The sequence below is a fragment of the Ranitomeya imitator genome, chromosome 5, assembly GCF_032444005.1.
Source record: "Ranitomeya imitator isolate aRanImi1 chromosome 5, aRanImi1.pri, whole genome shotgun sequence".
Classification (NCBI taxonomy): Eukaryota; Metazoa; Chordata; class Amphibia; order Anura; family Dendrobatidae; genus Ranitomeya; species Ranitomeya imitator.
Window position 1 is genome coordinate 188,396,849 of NC_091286.1, and position 15,591 is coordinate 188,412,439.

Below are 15,591 nucleotides of genomic sequence, written 5' to 3' on the forward strand. Positions count from 1 at the left end.
CGAAATTTTCAAAATTTTCGCCAAATTTCCGTTTTTTTCACAAATAAACGCAGGTAATATCAAATAAATTTTACCACTATCATGAAGTACAATATGTCATGAGAAAACAGTGTCAGAATCACTGGGATCCGTTGAAGCATTCCAGAGTTATAACCTCATAAAGGGACAGTGGTCAGAATTGTAAAAATTGGCCCGGTCATTAACGTGCAAACCACCCTTGGGGGTAAAGGGGTTAATATATGGGGGCCCACCACATAGCCCTCCATTAAGTATATGGGGGCCCTACGTAGCAATTCATTTAAGACAAAAATTTCCAGATTCATTATGATGACAAATATTAGTCCCTGCCCCCGAATCACCAAACACCAACCTCTCCCAGTAACCCAGGAAGAGGTTGGCGTACGCGGGGGCACAGGCCGCACCCATGGCTGCGCCACGCTTTTGTTGGTAAAACTGATTTTTAAAAGTAAAAAAATTATGCGTGAGGACAAAGTGCAGCAATTCCAGGATGAGTTCGCACCGTGGGCCGTCCAGGTTGGAGGCCCCCAGGTAGAAACGGACTGCTTGAATACCATCTTCGTGGCTGATGCAAGTATATAGCGTCTCAACGTCCGCTGTTACTAAAATGGTTTCTGTATCAACAAGGAGGCCGTCAACCCTCGCAAGGACGTCCGTCGTATCTTTCACATAAGAAGGTAATGTCTCTACAATAGGTTTTAGATAAAAATCAATAAATTTACAGATACGGTCACATAGACCATCTATCCCTGATACGATCGGACGTGCTGGCGGGTTGACGGCATCCTTGTGTACTTTCGGGAGTAAGTACAGTGTAGGTGTCTTGGGGAACTGCACGGTTAGTCCATCAAGAACTTTTTTATTTATTATCCCCAAATCAAAGGCCCTACCTAGAATTTTTTGGAGCTGTGCCGAGAAGGAAACCACAGGACAATATCCCAGTTTAATATAAACCTGATCATCTCGTAATTGCCGGAAAGCTTCACGTTCATATTTGGCAACTGGCCAAACCACGATGTTCCCCCCCTTGTCAGCTGCTTTAAACACCACATCCTCCATTGATTGTAATTGGCGGATAGCTTCCCTCTGTTTGTGGGTTAGATTATCATAACGGCAGTATGAAGGCAGAGTTTTTAATTCATTTGATACTAATTTAGTGAAAACTTCAACCACCGGGCAGAGTGACAAGGGAGGGAACCTCGTGGATTTGGGAAGAATGGACTGGGGAAACCCACCTTCATTGCTTGGGGTCTATCCCTACATGTGATTGATAGGGTTCTTTTGGGCACAGTGTCAGAATATACTTGTCTATACCTACATTTACCATGTAATTAGGTGCACATAATGTTTATTTAGTGGCAAACCCTCTTTTTTGTCTGGTGTCTTTTTTGTATTATAGCGTCTTTTGCACAGTCACTTTTGTATACAGTGGGGCAAAAAAGTATTTAGTCAGTCAGCAATAGTGCAAGTTCCACCACTTAAAAAGATGAGAGGCGTCTGTAATTTACATCATAGGTAGATCTCAACTATGGGAGACAAACTGAGAAAAAAAAATCCAGAAAATCACATTGTCTGTTTTTTTAACAATTTATTTGCATATTATGGTGGAAAATAAGTATTTGGTCAGAAACAAACAATCAAGATTTCTGGCTCTCACAGAACTGTAACTTCTTCTTTAAGAGTCTCCTCTTTCCTCCACTCATTACCTGTAGTAATGGCACCTGTTTAAACTTGTTATCAGTATAAAAAGACACCTGTGCACACCCTCAAACAGTCTGACTCCAAACTCCACTATGGTGAAGACCAAAGAGCTGTCAAAGGACACCAGAAACAAAATTGTAGCCCTGCACCAGGCTGGGAAGACTGAATCTGCAATAGCCAGCCAGCTTGGAGTGAAGAAATCAACAGTGGGAGCAATAATTAGAAAATGGAAGACATACAAGACCACTGATAATCTCCCTCGATCTGGGGCTCCACTCAAAATCCCACCCCGTGGGGTCAGCATGATCACAAGAACGGTGAGCAAAAATCCCAGAACCACGCGGGGGGACCTAGTGAATGAACTGCAGAGAGCTGGGACCAATGTAACAAGGCCTACCATAAGTAACACACTACGCCACCATGGACTCAGATCCTGCAGTGCCAGACGTGTCCCACTGCTTAAGCCAGTACATGTCCGGGCCCGTCTGAAGTTTGCTAGAGAGCATTTGGATGATCCAGAGGAGTTTTGGGAGAATGTCCTATGGTCTGATGAAACCAAACTGGAACTGTTTAGTAGAAACACAACATGTCGTGTTTGGAGGAAAAAGAATACTGAGTTGCATCCATCAAACACCGTACCTACTGTAAAGCATGGTGGTGGAAACATCATGCTTTGGGGCTGTTTCTCTGCAAAGGGGCCAGGACGACTGATCCGGGTACATGAAAGAATGAATGGGGCCATGTATCGTGAGATTTTGAGTGCAAACCTCCTTCCATCAGCAAGGGAAATGAAGATGAAACGTGGCTGGGTCTTTCAACATGACAATGATCCAAAGCACACCGCCAGGGCAACGAAGGAGTGGCTTCGTAAGAAGCATTTCAAGGTCCTGGAGTGGCCTAGCCAGTCTCCAGATCTCAACCCCATAGAAAACCTTTGGAGGGAGTTGAAAGTCCGTGTTGCCAAGCGAAAAGCCAAAAACATCACTGCTCTAGAGGAGATCTGCATGGAGGAGTGGGCCAACATACCACCAACAGTGTGTGGCAACCTTGTGAAGACTTACAGAAAACGTTTGACCTCTGTCATTGCCAACAAAGGATATATTACAAAGTATTGAGATGAAATTTTGTTTCTGACCAAATACTTATTTTCCACCATAATATGCAAATAAAATGTTAAAAAAAAAAACAATGTGATTTTCTGGATTTTTTTTTCTCAGTTTGTCTCCCATAGTTGAGGTCTACCTATGATGTAAATTACAGACGCCTCTCATCTTTTTAAGTGGTGGAACTTGCACTATTGCTGACTGACTAAATACTTTTTTGCCCCACTGTATGTGCCTGTTTTTTAACTTTGGTATATGTATTGTCTCTAATAAAAATTGTTAATTTTTATACAAACTTCCATTTGTTCTCCGGATTAATATGTTCATCCCATGGGAGTATATGTGATGGTTGGGTGACTAATATTTGTCACCATAATGAATCTGGAAATTTTTGTCTTGATATTGCTTTCTGTGTTTTTCACAGTAGATTCCAGTGCTAATATAATGGACTTCAGAGCTCGCGACGGAGCATGGCTCTCACAATTGAATGACGTGTTCAAAGACACCAGCTCTACAGGTGTAGGGGGGATTGATAAGGGGTTAGGAGAGACTATTGGTAAATTTAAGGATCTTACCAGAAAGAGGACCAAAATATGGTGGAACCATGCATTTTTAGATAGATATCTACAAAAGGGATTGATTCCAAGAGGATTAAGAGTGCAAGTATTCCCCTCATTTCCAGTGGAAAATTTGGAGATACGAGAAAGATGGGAGAATCATGCTAATGTGTGTTCATTCGGCTTTATGACAATCCTAAAGGAAATGAATGCGGAATCTCTTCATGAGATTGAAAAAGAAATGGAAGAATTACAAACTATTATTAAAAATGACATGCCAGCGGAGGCTCTAAAGAAATTTAACACTGAGGTACAAGATGAGACACAGAAATGGGCTGAGGAAATACAGCAAATGAAATCAAAAAAATTCCAGCGTGATATTAATGATAAACAACAGAATAGGATGTATAAGTGGAGGAATTCAGGGGATAGATCACGCCCATTCTACAGAAATGAGTCTCAGTCACGATCAGCATCGGTGAGATCAGTGCGAGGTGAGGGACAGCAAGTGAAGAAAAAGAATGACTTGACCGCACAGAATGATGGCCCTACAACTAGTGAGAGTCACAGAAAAATGAATACCAGACAAAACGCCAAAAAAGGATCGGATGGAAAACAATCGGAGAATGGGTCTCAGGGTGGGCTGCAGGTAATAAATTTATCCCATCATGAGTTGACTGGTGCACAGTTGGAAGTGCTGAGGAAGGGCTTGTCCTTGTCCCCAACTAACGGCTTTAATTATTTTACAGCGTTAAAAGACCTGCACCTCTTCTCACGAAAGCTCATCCTTAAGAAGTTACACAGTAGAGGTGCTTATGATCTGGAGGGTTGGAGTCCTGCCGAGAGGGATACCATACGGATCTTAGAGGAACTTCTTGATGAGCAAACCCCAAGCAATGAAGGTGGGTTTCCCCAGTCCATTCTTCCCAAATCCACGAGGTTCCCTCCCTTGTCACTCTGCCCGGCGGTTGAAGTTTTCACTAAATTAGTATCAAATGAATTAAAAACTCTGCCTTCATACCGCTGTTATGATAATCTAACCCACAAACAGAGGGAAGCTATCCGCCAATTACAATCAATGGAGGATGTGGTGTTTAAAGCAGCTGACAAGGGGGGGAACATCGTGGTTTGGCCAGTTGCCAAATATGAACGTGAAGCTTTCCGGCAATTACGAGATGATCAGGTTTATATTAAACTGGGATATTGTCCTGTGGTTTCCTTCTCGGCACAGCTCCAAAAAATTCTAGGTAGGGCCTTTGATTTGGGGATAATAAATAAAAAAGTTCTTGATGGACTAACCGTGCAGTTCCCCAAGACACCTACACTGTACTTACTCCCGAAAGTACACAAGGATGCCGTCAACCCGCCAGGACGTCCGATCGTATCAGGGATAGATGGTCTATGTGACCCTATCTGTAAATTTATTGATTTTTATCTAAAACCTATTGTAGAGACATTACCTTCTTATGTGAAAGATACGACGGACGTCCTTGCGAGGGTTGACGGCCTCCTTGTTGATACAGAAACCATTTTAGTAACAGCGGACGTTGAGACGCTATATACTTGCATCAGCCACGAAGATGGTATTCAAGCAGTCCGTTTCTACCTGGGGGCCTCCAACCTGGACGGCCCACTGTGCGAACTCATCCTGGAATTGCTGCACTTTGTCCTCACGCATTTTTTTACTTTTAAAAATCAGTTTTACCAACAAAAGCGTGGCGCAGCCATGGGTGCGGCCTGTGCCCCCGCGTACGCCAACCTCTTCCTGGGTTACTGGGAGAGGTTGGTGTTTGGTGATTCGGGGGCAGGGGCCGCCGACCATGTGCTGTGCTGGTTACGCTACATTGATGACATTTTGTTTTTGTGGCAGGGGACAGTGCGGCAATTGGATGAGTTCATGGCTATGTTAAATTATAATAACTATAACATCAAGTTGACATACAGACACGATGCAATTAAAATGGATTTTTTAGACATCAGTCTGGAGGTGGATGCATCTTCCACTGTCCAGACTGATGTCTTCCGTAAAGAAACACCAGTTAATGCATTAATACATGCTACAACTGCACATAGCCATTCTACAGTTAGGGCCGTCCCGGTTGGACAGTTCCTCAGGGTGAGGCGGATCTGCTCAACAGACCAAAGGTTTGAATTACAAGCCACTGATCTGAAAAAAAGGTTCGAACAACGTGGCTACAGTAAAAGATGCATTAAAAATGGGTATCACAGGGCCAAATTGGTGTCTCGGGACTCACTGCTGTACCACAAGAAGAGGAAGGACAAAAAAGATGATAATATACGTTTCATTTCGGTATTTAATCATGAGTGGGACAGTATGTGTCATATTTTGACTAAATACTGGCCTGTTCTCAACACTGAGCCCTCCCTGAGACCTTTTCTTACCGACAGACCACTAATGACCCCTCGCCGCTCTAAAAACTTGAGTGACTTACTAGTTAAGAGCCATTATGTAGCGCCTAGCCTCAATCCTTTTGGGAGTACTCAATCTAGAAAGGGATTTTTCAAATGTGGCCACTGTCTGGCATGCGCCAATACTTCTCAAACATCCACATTCAACTCAGTAGATCAAAAAACTTTTGAGATCCGAGAATACATCTCTTGTAGCACGAAGAATGTGGTCTATTATGCCACATGTGGTTGTCCCCTTATATACGTGGGACTTACATCACGCGAATTGAGAATACGCGTGAGAGAGCATGTGAGGGATATCTGCGCGGCCAGATCAGTGGAGGATATATCAACCCTCAAAACCATTCCGAGGCACTTCCGTATGGTACATGATTGCAATCCCAAAGAATTCAAAGTGAGGGGTATAGATGTGATACATCCTGGGATTAGGGGTGGCAATACTAAAAAACTATTGGCACAGCGAGAACTTAGGTGGATTGTGACACTCGGGACCATGAAGCCCGCTGGATTGAATGAATCCCTTAATTTTGGTTCATATCTGTAATATATCCTTATTTATGTACATATTCTTATTATATATTCCTTTCTCTCTCTTTCCCCTTGTCCTTCCCTTTTTCCCTGCGCTTCCTGTATTTTAATTTCACTTTTGTTTGTTTTTAATGCGTTTATGTTTATGTCATTTAGGCCTGATTGGTATGAGTCTATTTGGGGTCTACATCCTGTTTTTTTCCCCCTCCCCCGTCCTTTACCATGGAAATAAACACTACAAGCTGCAAGAGATTGGAAGTGGAATGAAAGACCTTGTCATCTGGAGCAAATATGGAACTTATTACATAGTGTCCTTACCATGTACATTAATGCATTTCACCCACAGCTTGTATGTAGTTAGATTGGGGGCTATACACTGACTCCGGGCTCTGCTGCGGTGGTGCGCGTGCGCGTGCCTGCCGTCTGGCTCCGCCCCCTCAGTCCGGCATTGTCCTGCGGTGATTACGGACGGGACCAATTGGTGCCCGCTCGTTCTCCCTGTTGGGGCGGGTCCGGGCTGGGTGGGTGGACCCGCACGGCGGCGTGGGCCCGCGCCGCGATTGCGCAGTAGGGCACTGGGTTCAATCAGGTGACGGTCAGGTGGTTCGTTGCCATGACTATTTTAAAGTCCTGCAGACATGTGAAGACGCACTTCCCCTTGATAAAGCAACGCTATTAGCAGCAAAACACGCATCGGGGTGCGTGCTAAGGGTCTGGCCACATTAGGTAAGACATGTTGTCTCTGATTACCCTCTGCTTATGGACACAATATGGGGCAAAGTAACTTTACATATGCCCGACACATATTATGTGTACCAGAGGCTGGGAATCGCTATCACTAGGGGTTTACAATTTGCCATAGGGTCTATCCCTACATGTGATTGATAGGGTTCTTTTGGGCACAGTGTCAGAATATACTTGTCTATACCTACATTTACCATGTAATTAGGTGCACATAATGTTTATTTAGTGGCAAACCCTCTTTTTTGTCTGGTGTCTCTTTTGTATTATAGCGTCTTTTGCACAGTCACTTTTGTATATGTGCCTGTTTTTTAACTTTGGTATATGTATTGTCTCTAATAAAAATTGTTAGTAGCAATTCATTTAATTTAATGAGCCCCACAGAGCCCTCTATTTAATAGAACTGACCCCACAAAGCCCTCCATTCAATATAATGGACCCCACATAGCCTTCCATTTCAATATCATGGGACCCACAGCCTTCCAATTAATATATGGGGGTCTACCAAACAGCACTCCATTAAGCATATGGGGGCCCACATAGCCCTCCATTTAATATGAGTAGCCCAATAATAGCTCTTTATTTATATGGGGACCCCAGAATGCCCTATTTCAATATAATGGGCCACACATTAGCCTACTAGTGCCACCGCAACACACCCTTTTTCCATTGGCGTGCCACCGGAACATACCCTTTTCCCATTACCGTGCCACCGGAGCACACCCTTTTCCCGTTGGCGTGCCACTAGAACACACCCTTTTTCACTGGTGTGCCACCGGAACACACCCTTTTCCCATTGGCATACCTCCGGAACACACCCTTTTCCCGTTGGCGTGCCACCGGAACAAAGCCTTTCCCGTTGGCGTGCCACCGGAGCACACCCTTTTCCCGTTGGCGTGCCACTAGAGCACACCCGTTTCCCGTTGGTGTGCCACTAGAGCACACCCATTTCCCGTTGGCGTGCCACCGGAGCACACCCTTTCCCCGTTGGCGTGCCACCGGAGCACACCCTTTTCCCGTTGGCGTGTTACCGGAGCACACCTTTTCCCGTTGGCGTGCCACCGGAGCACACCTTTTCCCATTGGCCTGCCACCGGAGCACACCCTTTTCCCGTTGGCGTGCCACCGGAAAAAAGCCTTTTCTCGTTGGCGTGTCACCAGAGCACACCATTTTATAGCTGGCGTGCCATCGAACACACCCTTTTTCCGTTGACGTGCTGCCGGAGCACACCCTTTTCCCGTTGGCGTGCCACCGGAGCACACCCTTTTCCCGTTGGCGTGCCACTAGAGCACACCCTTTTCCCGTTGGTGTGCCACTAGAGCACAACCTTTTCCCGTTGGCGTGCCACCGGAGCACACCCTTTCCCCGTTTGCGTGCCACCGGAGCACACCCTTTTCCCGTTGGCGTGTTATCGGAGCACACCTTTTCCCGTTGGCGTGCCACCGGAGCACACCTTTTCCCATTGGCCTGCCACCGGAGCACACACTTTTCCCACTGGCCTGCCACTGAAGCACACCCTTTTCCCGTTGGCGTGCCACCGGAGCACATCCTTTTCCCATTGGCATGCCACAGGAGCACACTTTTTTCCCATTGGTGTGCCACCGGAGCACATCCTTTTCCCGTTGGCGTGCCACCGGAGCACACCCTTTTATCGTTTGCGTGCCATCGGAGCACACCATTTCCCGATAGTGTGCCAAAATAGCCCTCCCTTTAATATGGAGACCCCAGAAAGCCCTATTTCAATATAATGGGCCCCAGAGAAATCCCTATTTTAATATAATGGGCCCCACAAAGCCCTCCATTAAATATATGGGGGCCACACACAGCCCTCCATTTAATATACAGGGGCCCCACATAGCCCTCCATTTAATATATGGGGGCCCCACATAGCCCTCCATTTAATATAATGGGCACAACAGAGCCCTCCATTTAATTTAACTGACCCCACAGACCCCTAAATTCAATATTAATCACCACATAGCCTTCCATTTAGTATATTGGGCCCCATAAAATGCTCCACTTAATATAATGGGCCCTACATAGTGCTCCATTTAATATAATGGGCGCCACTTAGCCCTCCATTTAATATAATGGTTCCCACATAGCCTTACATTTAATAAATGGGGGCCCCAACATAGCCCTCCAATTAATATTTGGGGGCCTCACATAGCCCTAAATATATGGGGTCCCCACTTAGCCCTCCATTTCATATAATGGATACCACATTGCCTTCCATTTAATATAGTGGGGCCTCACATAGTCCTTCATTTAATATAAGTGCGCCCAACACAAACCTCCATTTAACCCCTTTACCCCCATATTGGAAACTAGACCCCCCAAAGAAACATATCTAGATGTGTTGTGAGAACTGTGAGCCCCCAAGTGTTTCACTACAGTTTATAACGCAGAGCCGTGAAAGTAAAAATAAAAAATTTTCCCACAAAAATTATTTTTTAGCCCCCAGTTTTGTATTTTCTCAAGGGTAACAGGAGAAATTGGACCCCAAAAGTTGTTGTCCTATTTGTCCTGAGTACGCTGATACACATACGGGAGAGCTCGGAAAGGAAGGAGCACTGTTTTACTTTTTCAACGCAGAATTGGCTGGAATTGAGATCGGACGCCATGTCGCGTTTGGAGAGCCCCTGATGTGCCTAAACAGTGGAAACCCCCCAATTATAACTGAAACCCTAATCCAAACACACCCCTAACCCTAATCCCAACAGTAACTCTAACCACACCTCTAACCCTGACACACCCCTAACCCTAATCCCAACCCCATTCCCAACCGTAAATGTAATCTAAACCTTAACCGTAACTTTAGCCCCAACCCTAACCCTAACTTTAGCCCCAACCCTAACTGTAGCCTTAACCCTAGCCCCAAATCTAGCCCTAACCCTAGCCCTAACCCCTACCCTAGCCCTAACTCTAACCCTAACCCTAACAGGAAAATGGAAATAAATATATATTTTTTTAATTTTTCCTAACTAAGGGGGTGATGAAGGGGGGGTTTGATTTACTTTTATAGCGGGTTTTTTAGCGGATTTTTATGATTGGCAGCCGTCACACACTGAAAGAAGCTTTTTGTTGCAAAAAATATTTTTTGTGTTACCACATTTTGAGAGCTATGTTTCCATATTTTGGTCCACAGAGTCATTTGAGGTCTTGTTTTTTGCGGGACGAGTTTCCATTTTTGTTGGTAACATTTTTGGGTACGCAACATTTTTTGATCGCTTTTTATTCCGATTTTTGTAAGGTAGAATTACCAAAAACCAGCTATTCATGAATTTCTTTTGGGGGAGGCGTTTAATGTGCCGGGGGGCGGTCCGCGACCACTCTTGGCACATAGCGCCGGATGTCAGCTGCGATAGGCCCCGTGAGCGCGGCCGATCGCGTATGATGTACTATTCCGTCGGTGGTCATATGGGCCCACCCCACCTCGACGGGATAGTACGTTATATGGCAGAAAGGGGTTAATATGAGGGGCCAAAATAGCCCTCCATTTAATATGGGGACCCCAAAAAGACCTGTTTCAATATAATGGGCCCTACAGAAAGCCCTCCATTTAATAGATGGGGCCCCACATAGCCCTTCAATATATGGGGGCCCACCACATAGCCCTCCATTAAGTTTATGGGGGCCCTACCTAGCAATTCATTTAATTTACTGGGCCCCACAGAGCCCTCTATTTAATAGAACTGACCGCACAAAGCCCTCCATTCAATATAATGGACCCCACATAGCCTTCCATTTCAATATCATGGGACCCACATAGCCTTCCTTCTGGAGACCCCAGAAAGCCCTATTTCAATATAATGGGCCACATAGCCTTCCCTTACTAGTGCCACTGCAGCACACCATTTTCCCATTGGCGGGCCACTAGAACACACCCTATTTCCACTGGTGTGCCACCGAAACAAACCCTTTTCCCATTGGCGTGCCACCGAAACCCACCCTTTTCCCGTTGGCGTGCCGCCGGAGCACATCATTTTTCCGTTGGCATGGCACCGGAGCACACCCTCTTTACGTTGGCGCACCACCGAAGCACACCTTTTTCCCGTTGGAGTACCACCGGAGCACACCCTTTTCCCGTTGGCGTGCCACTGAAGCACAGCCTTTTCCCGTTGGCGTGTCACCAGAGCACACCATTTTAACGCTGGCGTGCCATCGGAGCACACCCTTTTTCCGTTGGCGTGCCATCGGAGCATACCCTTTTTCCATTGGCGTGCCACCGGAGCACACACATTTCCCGTTGGCGTGCCACCGGAGGACACCCATTTCCCGTTGGCGTGCCACCGGAGCATACCCTTTTCCCGTTGGCATGCCACCGGAGCACACCCTTTTCCCGTTGGCGTGCCACCAGAGCACACCCATTTCCCGTTGGCATGCCACCGGAGCACACCCTTTCCCGATGGCGTGCCACCGGAGCACACCCTTTCCCGTTGGCCTGCCACCGAAGCACAGCCTTTTCCCGTTGGCGTGTCACCAGAACACACCATTTTAACGCTGGCGTGCCATCGGAGCACACCCTTTTTCCGTTGGCGTGCCATCGGAGCATACCCTTTTTCCATTGGCGTGCCACCGGAGCACACCCATTTCCCGTTGGCGTGCCACCGGAGCATACCCTTTTCCCGTTGGCGTGCCACCGGACCACACCCTTTTCCTGTTGGCGTGCCACCAGAGCACACCCATTTCCCGTTCGCATGCCACCGGAGCACACCCTTTCCCGATGGCATGCCACCGGAGCACACCCTTTCCCGTTGGCCTGCCGCCGGAGCACATAATTTTTCCGTTGGCGTGCCACCGGAGCACACCCTTTTTGCGTTGGCGCACCACCGAAGCACACCTTTTTCTCGTTGGAGTACCACCGGAGCACACCCTTTCCCGTTGGAGTGCCACCGGACCACACCCTTTCCCATTAGCGTGCCACCGGAGCACACCCTTTCTCATTGGCGTGCCACCGGAGCACACCCATTTCCCATTGGCGTGCCACTGGAGCACACCATTTCCCGATAGTGTGCCAAAATAGCCCTCCCTTTATTATGGAGACCCCAGAAAGCCCTATTTCAATATAATGGGCCCCACAAAGCCCTCCATTAAATATACGGGGGCCCCACATAGCCCTCCATTTAATATAATGGGCCCCATAAAGTGCTCCATTTAAAATAATGGGCCCTACATAGTGCTCCATTTAATATAATGAGCGCCACTTAGCCCACCATTTAATATCATGGTTCCCACATAGCCTTACCTTTAATAAATGGGGGCCCCAACATAGCCCTCCAATTAATATTTGGGGGCCTCACATAGCCCTAAATATATGGGGTCCCCACTTAGCCCTCTATTTCATATAATGGATCCCACATTGCCTTCCATTTAATATAGTGGGGCCTCACATAGTCCTCCATTTAATATAAGTGCGCCCAACACAAACCTCCATTTAATATGAGGGGCCAAAATAGCCTTCCATTTAATATGGGGACCCCAGAAAGACCTGTTTCAATATAATGGGCCTCCAGACCTACAGAAAGCCCTCCATTTAATAGATGGGGGCCCCACATAGCCCTCCACTTAATATATGTGGGCCACATATAGCCCTCCAATTAACCCCTTTCTGACATTAGACGTACTATCCCGTCGAGGTGGGGTGGGCCTGTATGATCACCGATGGGATAGTACGTCATATGCGATCGGCAGCGCTCACGGGGGGGGGCGCGGCCGATCCCGGCCGGGTGTCAGCTGCCTATCGCAGCTGACATCCGGCACTATGTGCCAGGAGCAGTCACGGACCGCCCCCGGCACATTAACCCCCGGCACACCGCGATCAAACATGATCGCGGTGTGCCGGCGGTACAGGGAAGCATTGCGCAGGGAGGGGGCTCCCTGCGGGCTTCCCTGAGACCCCCGCAGCAACGCGATGTGATCGCGTTGCAGCGAGAGTCTCCTTACCTCCCTCCCTGTAGCAGGCCAGGATCCAAAATGGCTGCGGCATCCGGGTCCTGCAGGGATGGAGGTGGCTTACCAAGTGCCTGCTCAGAGCAGGCGCTTGGTAAGCCTGCACTGCTGTAAGTCAGATCGGTGATCTGACAGAGGGCTATGCAAACTGTCAGATCATCGATCTGTGATGTCCCTACACCCCCCCGGGACAAAGTAAAAAAGTAAAAAAAAATATTTCCTGAATAATGAAAAAAAAAACATTCCCATAAATACATTTCTTTATCTTAATTAAAAAAACAAACAATAAAAGTACATATATTTAGTATCGCCGCGTCCGTAACGACCCGACTTATAAAACTGGCCCACTAGTTAACCCCCTTCAGTAAACACCGTAAGAAAAAAAAAAAAATACGAGGCAAAAAACAACGCTTTATTATAATACCGCCAAACAAAAAGTGGAATAACACGCGATCAAAAAGACGGATATAAATAAACATGGTACCACTGAAAACGCCATCTTGTCCCGCAAGAAACGAGCTGCCATACAGCATCATCAGCAAAAAAATTAAAAAAGTTATAGTACTGAGAATAAAGCGATGCAAAAATAATGATTTTTTCTATAAAATAGTTTTTATCGTATAAGGGTGGTTTCACACTTGCGTTTGTCTGCATGCATTTTTTTCCCTATATTTAACATTGAAAACGCATGCGTTTTTGTTTGTACGCGTTTGGTCGCGTTTTGCAACGCATGCGTTTTTTTACTGCATGAGTTCATTTTCAGAAATGCAACTTGTAGTATTTTTGAGAGGCGATTTTTGGACCAAAAAAAACGCATGCGTTTTCATGCGTTTTTTGGGGTCAAAAAATACATTGGAGTCAATAGGGACGCATGCGTTTTTTTGTGCATGCGTTTTTTTGCGTTAAAAACGCATGCGTTTTTATATTAAAAAACCAGAAAACACACTGATATGCCACCTCCCAACATAAAGGTGATAAAGGGATCCTAACCCTAACCCTATCCCTAACCCTACCCCTAACCCTAAGGGATCCTAACCATAACCCTACCCCTAACCCTACCCCTAACCCTAAGGGATCCTAACCCTACCCCTACCCCTAATCCCTTTAGGGTTAGAGGTAGGGTTAGGGGTAGGGTTAGGGTTAGGATCCCTTAGGGTTAGAGGTAGGGTTAGGGTTAGGGGTAGGGTTAGGATCCCTTTAGGGTTAGGGTTATGATCCCTACCCCTAACCCTACCACTAACCCTAACTATTTCTGTTTATAGTGGGTTTTTTACTTTATTTTGATGATTGGCAGCTGTCACACATTTCTCAGCATGCGTTTAAAAAACGCAAACGCATGAAAAAACGCATGTAAACGTGTCAAAACGCCGCGTTTTTTTCACATGCAAAAACGCATGCGTCAAAAAAATGCAGCGTTTGCACGCATTTACATGCGTTTTTTCACCATGCGTTTTTTACCGCAAAAACGCACCCAAAAAAACCGCAAATGTGAAACCAGCCTAAAAGCGCCAAAACATAAAAAAATGATATAAATGAGGTATCGCTGTAATCGTACTGACCTGAAGAATAAAACTGCTTTATCAATTTTACCAAACGCAGAACGGTATAAACGCCTCCCTCAAAAGAAATTCATGAATAGCTGGTTTTTGGTCATTCTGCCTCACAAAAATCGGAATAAAAAGAGATCAAAAAATGTCACGTGCCCAAAAATGTTACCAATAAAAACGACAACTCGTCCCGCAAAAAACAAGACCTCACATGACTCTGTGGACCAAAATATGGAAACATTATAGCTCTCAAAATGTGGTAACTCAAAAAATATTTTTTTCAATAAAAAGCGTCTTTCAGTGTGTGACGGCTGCCAATCATAAAAATCTGCTAAAAACCCCGCTATAAAAGTAAATCGAACCCCCCTTCATCACCCCCTTAGTTAGGGAAAAATAAAAAAAATGTATTCATTTCCATTTTTCCCTTAGGGCTAGGGTTAGGGTTAGGGCTAGGGTTAGGGTTGGGGCTGGGGTTAAGGCTGAAGTTAGGGTTGGGGCAAAAGTTAGGATTAGGGTTGGGTCTAATGTTACGGTTAGGGTTTAGATTACATTTACGGTTGGGAATAGGGTTGGGATTAGGGTTAGGGGTGTGTCAGGGTTAGAGTTGTGGTTAGGGTTATTGTTGGGATTAGGGTTAGGGGTGTGTTTGGATTAGGGTTTCAGTTATAATTGGGGGGTTTCCACTGTTTAGGCACATCAGGGGCTCTCCAAACGCGACATGGCGTCCGATCTCAATTCCAGCCAATTCTGCGTTGATAAAGTAAAACAGTGCTGCTTCCCTTCCGAGCTCTCCTGAGTGCACAAACAGGGGTTTACCCCAACATATGGGGTATCAGCTTACTCAGGACAAATAGGACAACAACTTTTGGGGTCCAATTTCTCCTGTTACCCTTGGGAAAATACAAAACTGGGGGCTAAAAATAATTTTTGTGGAGAAAATTTTTTTTTTTATTTTCATGTCTCTGCGTTATAAACAATACTGAAACACTTGGGGGCTCAAAGTTCTCACAACAC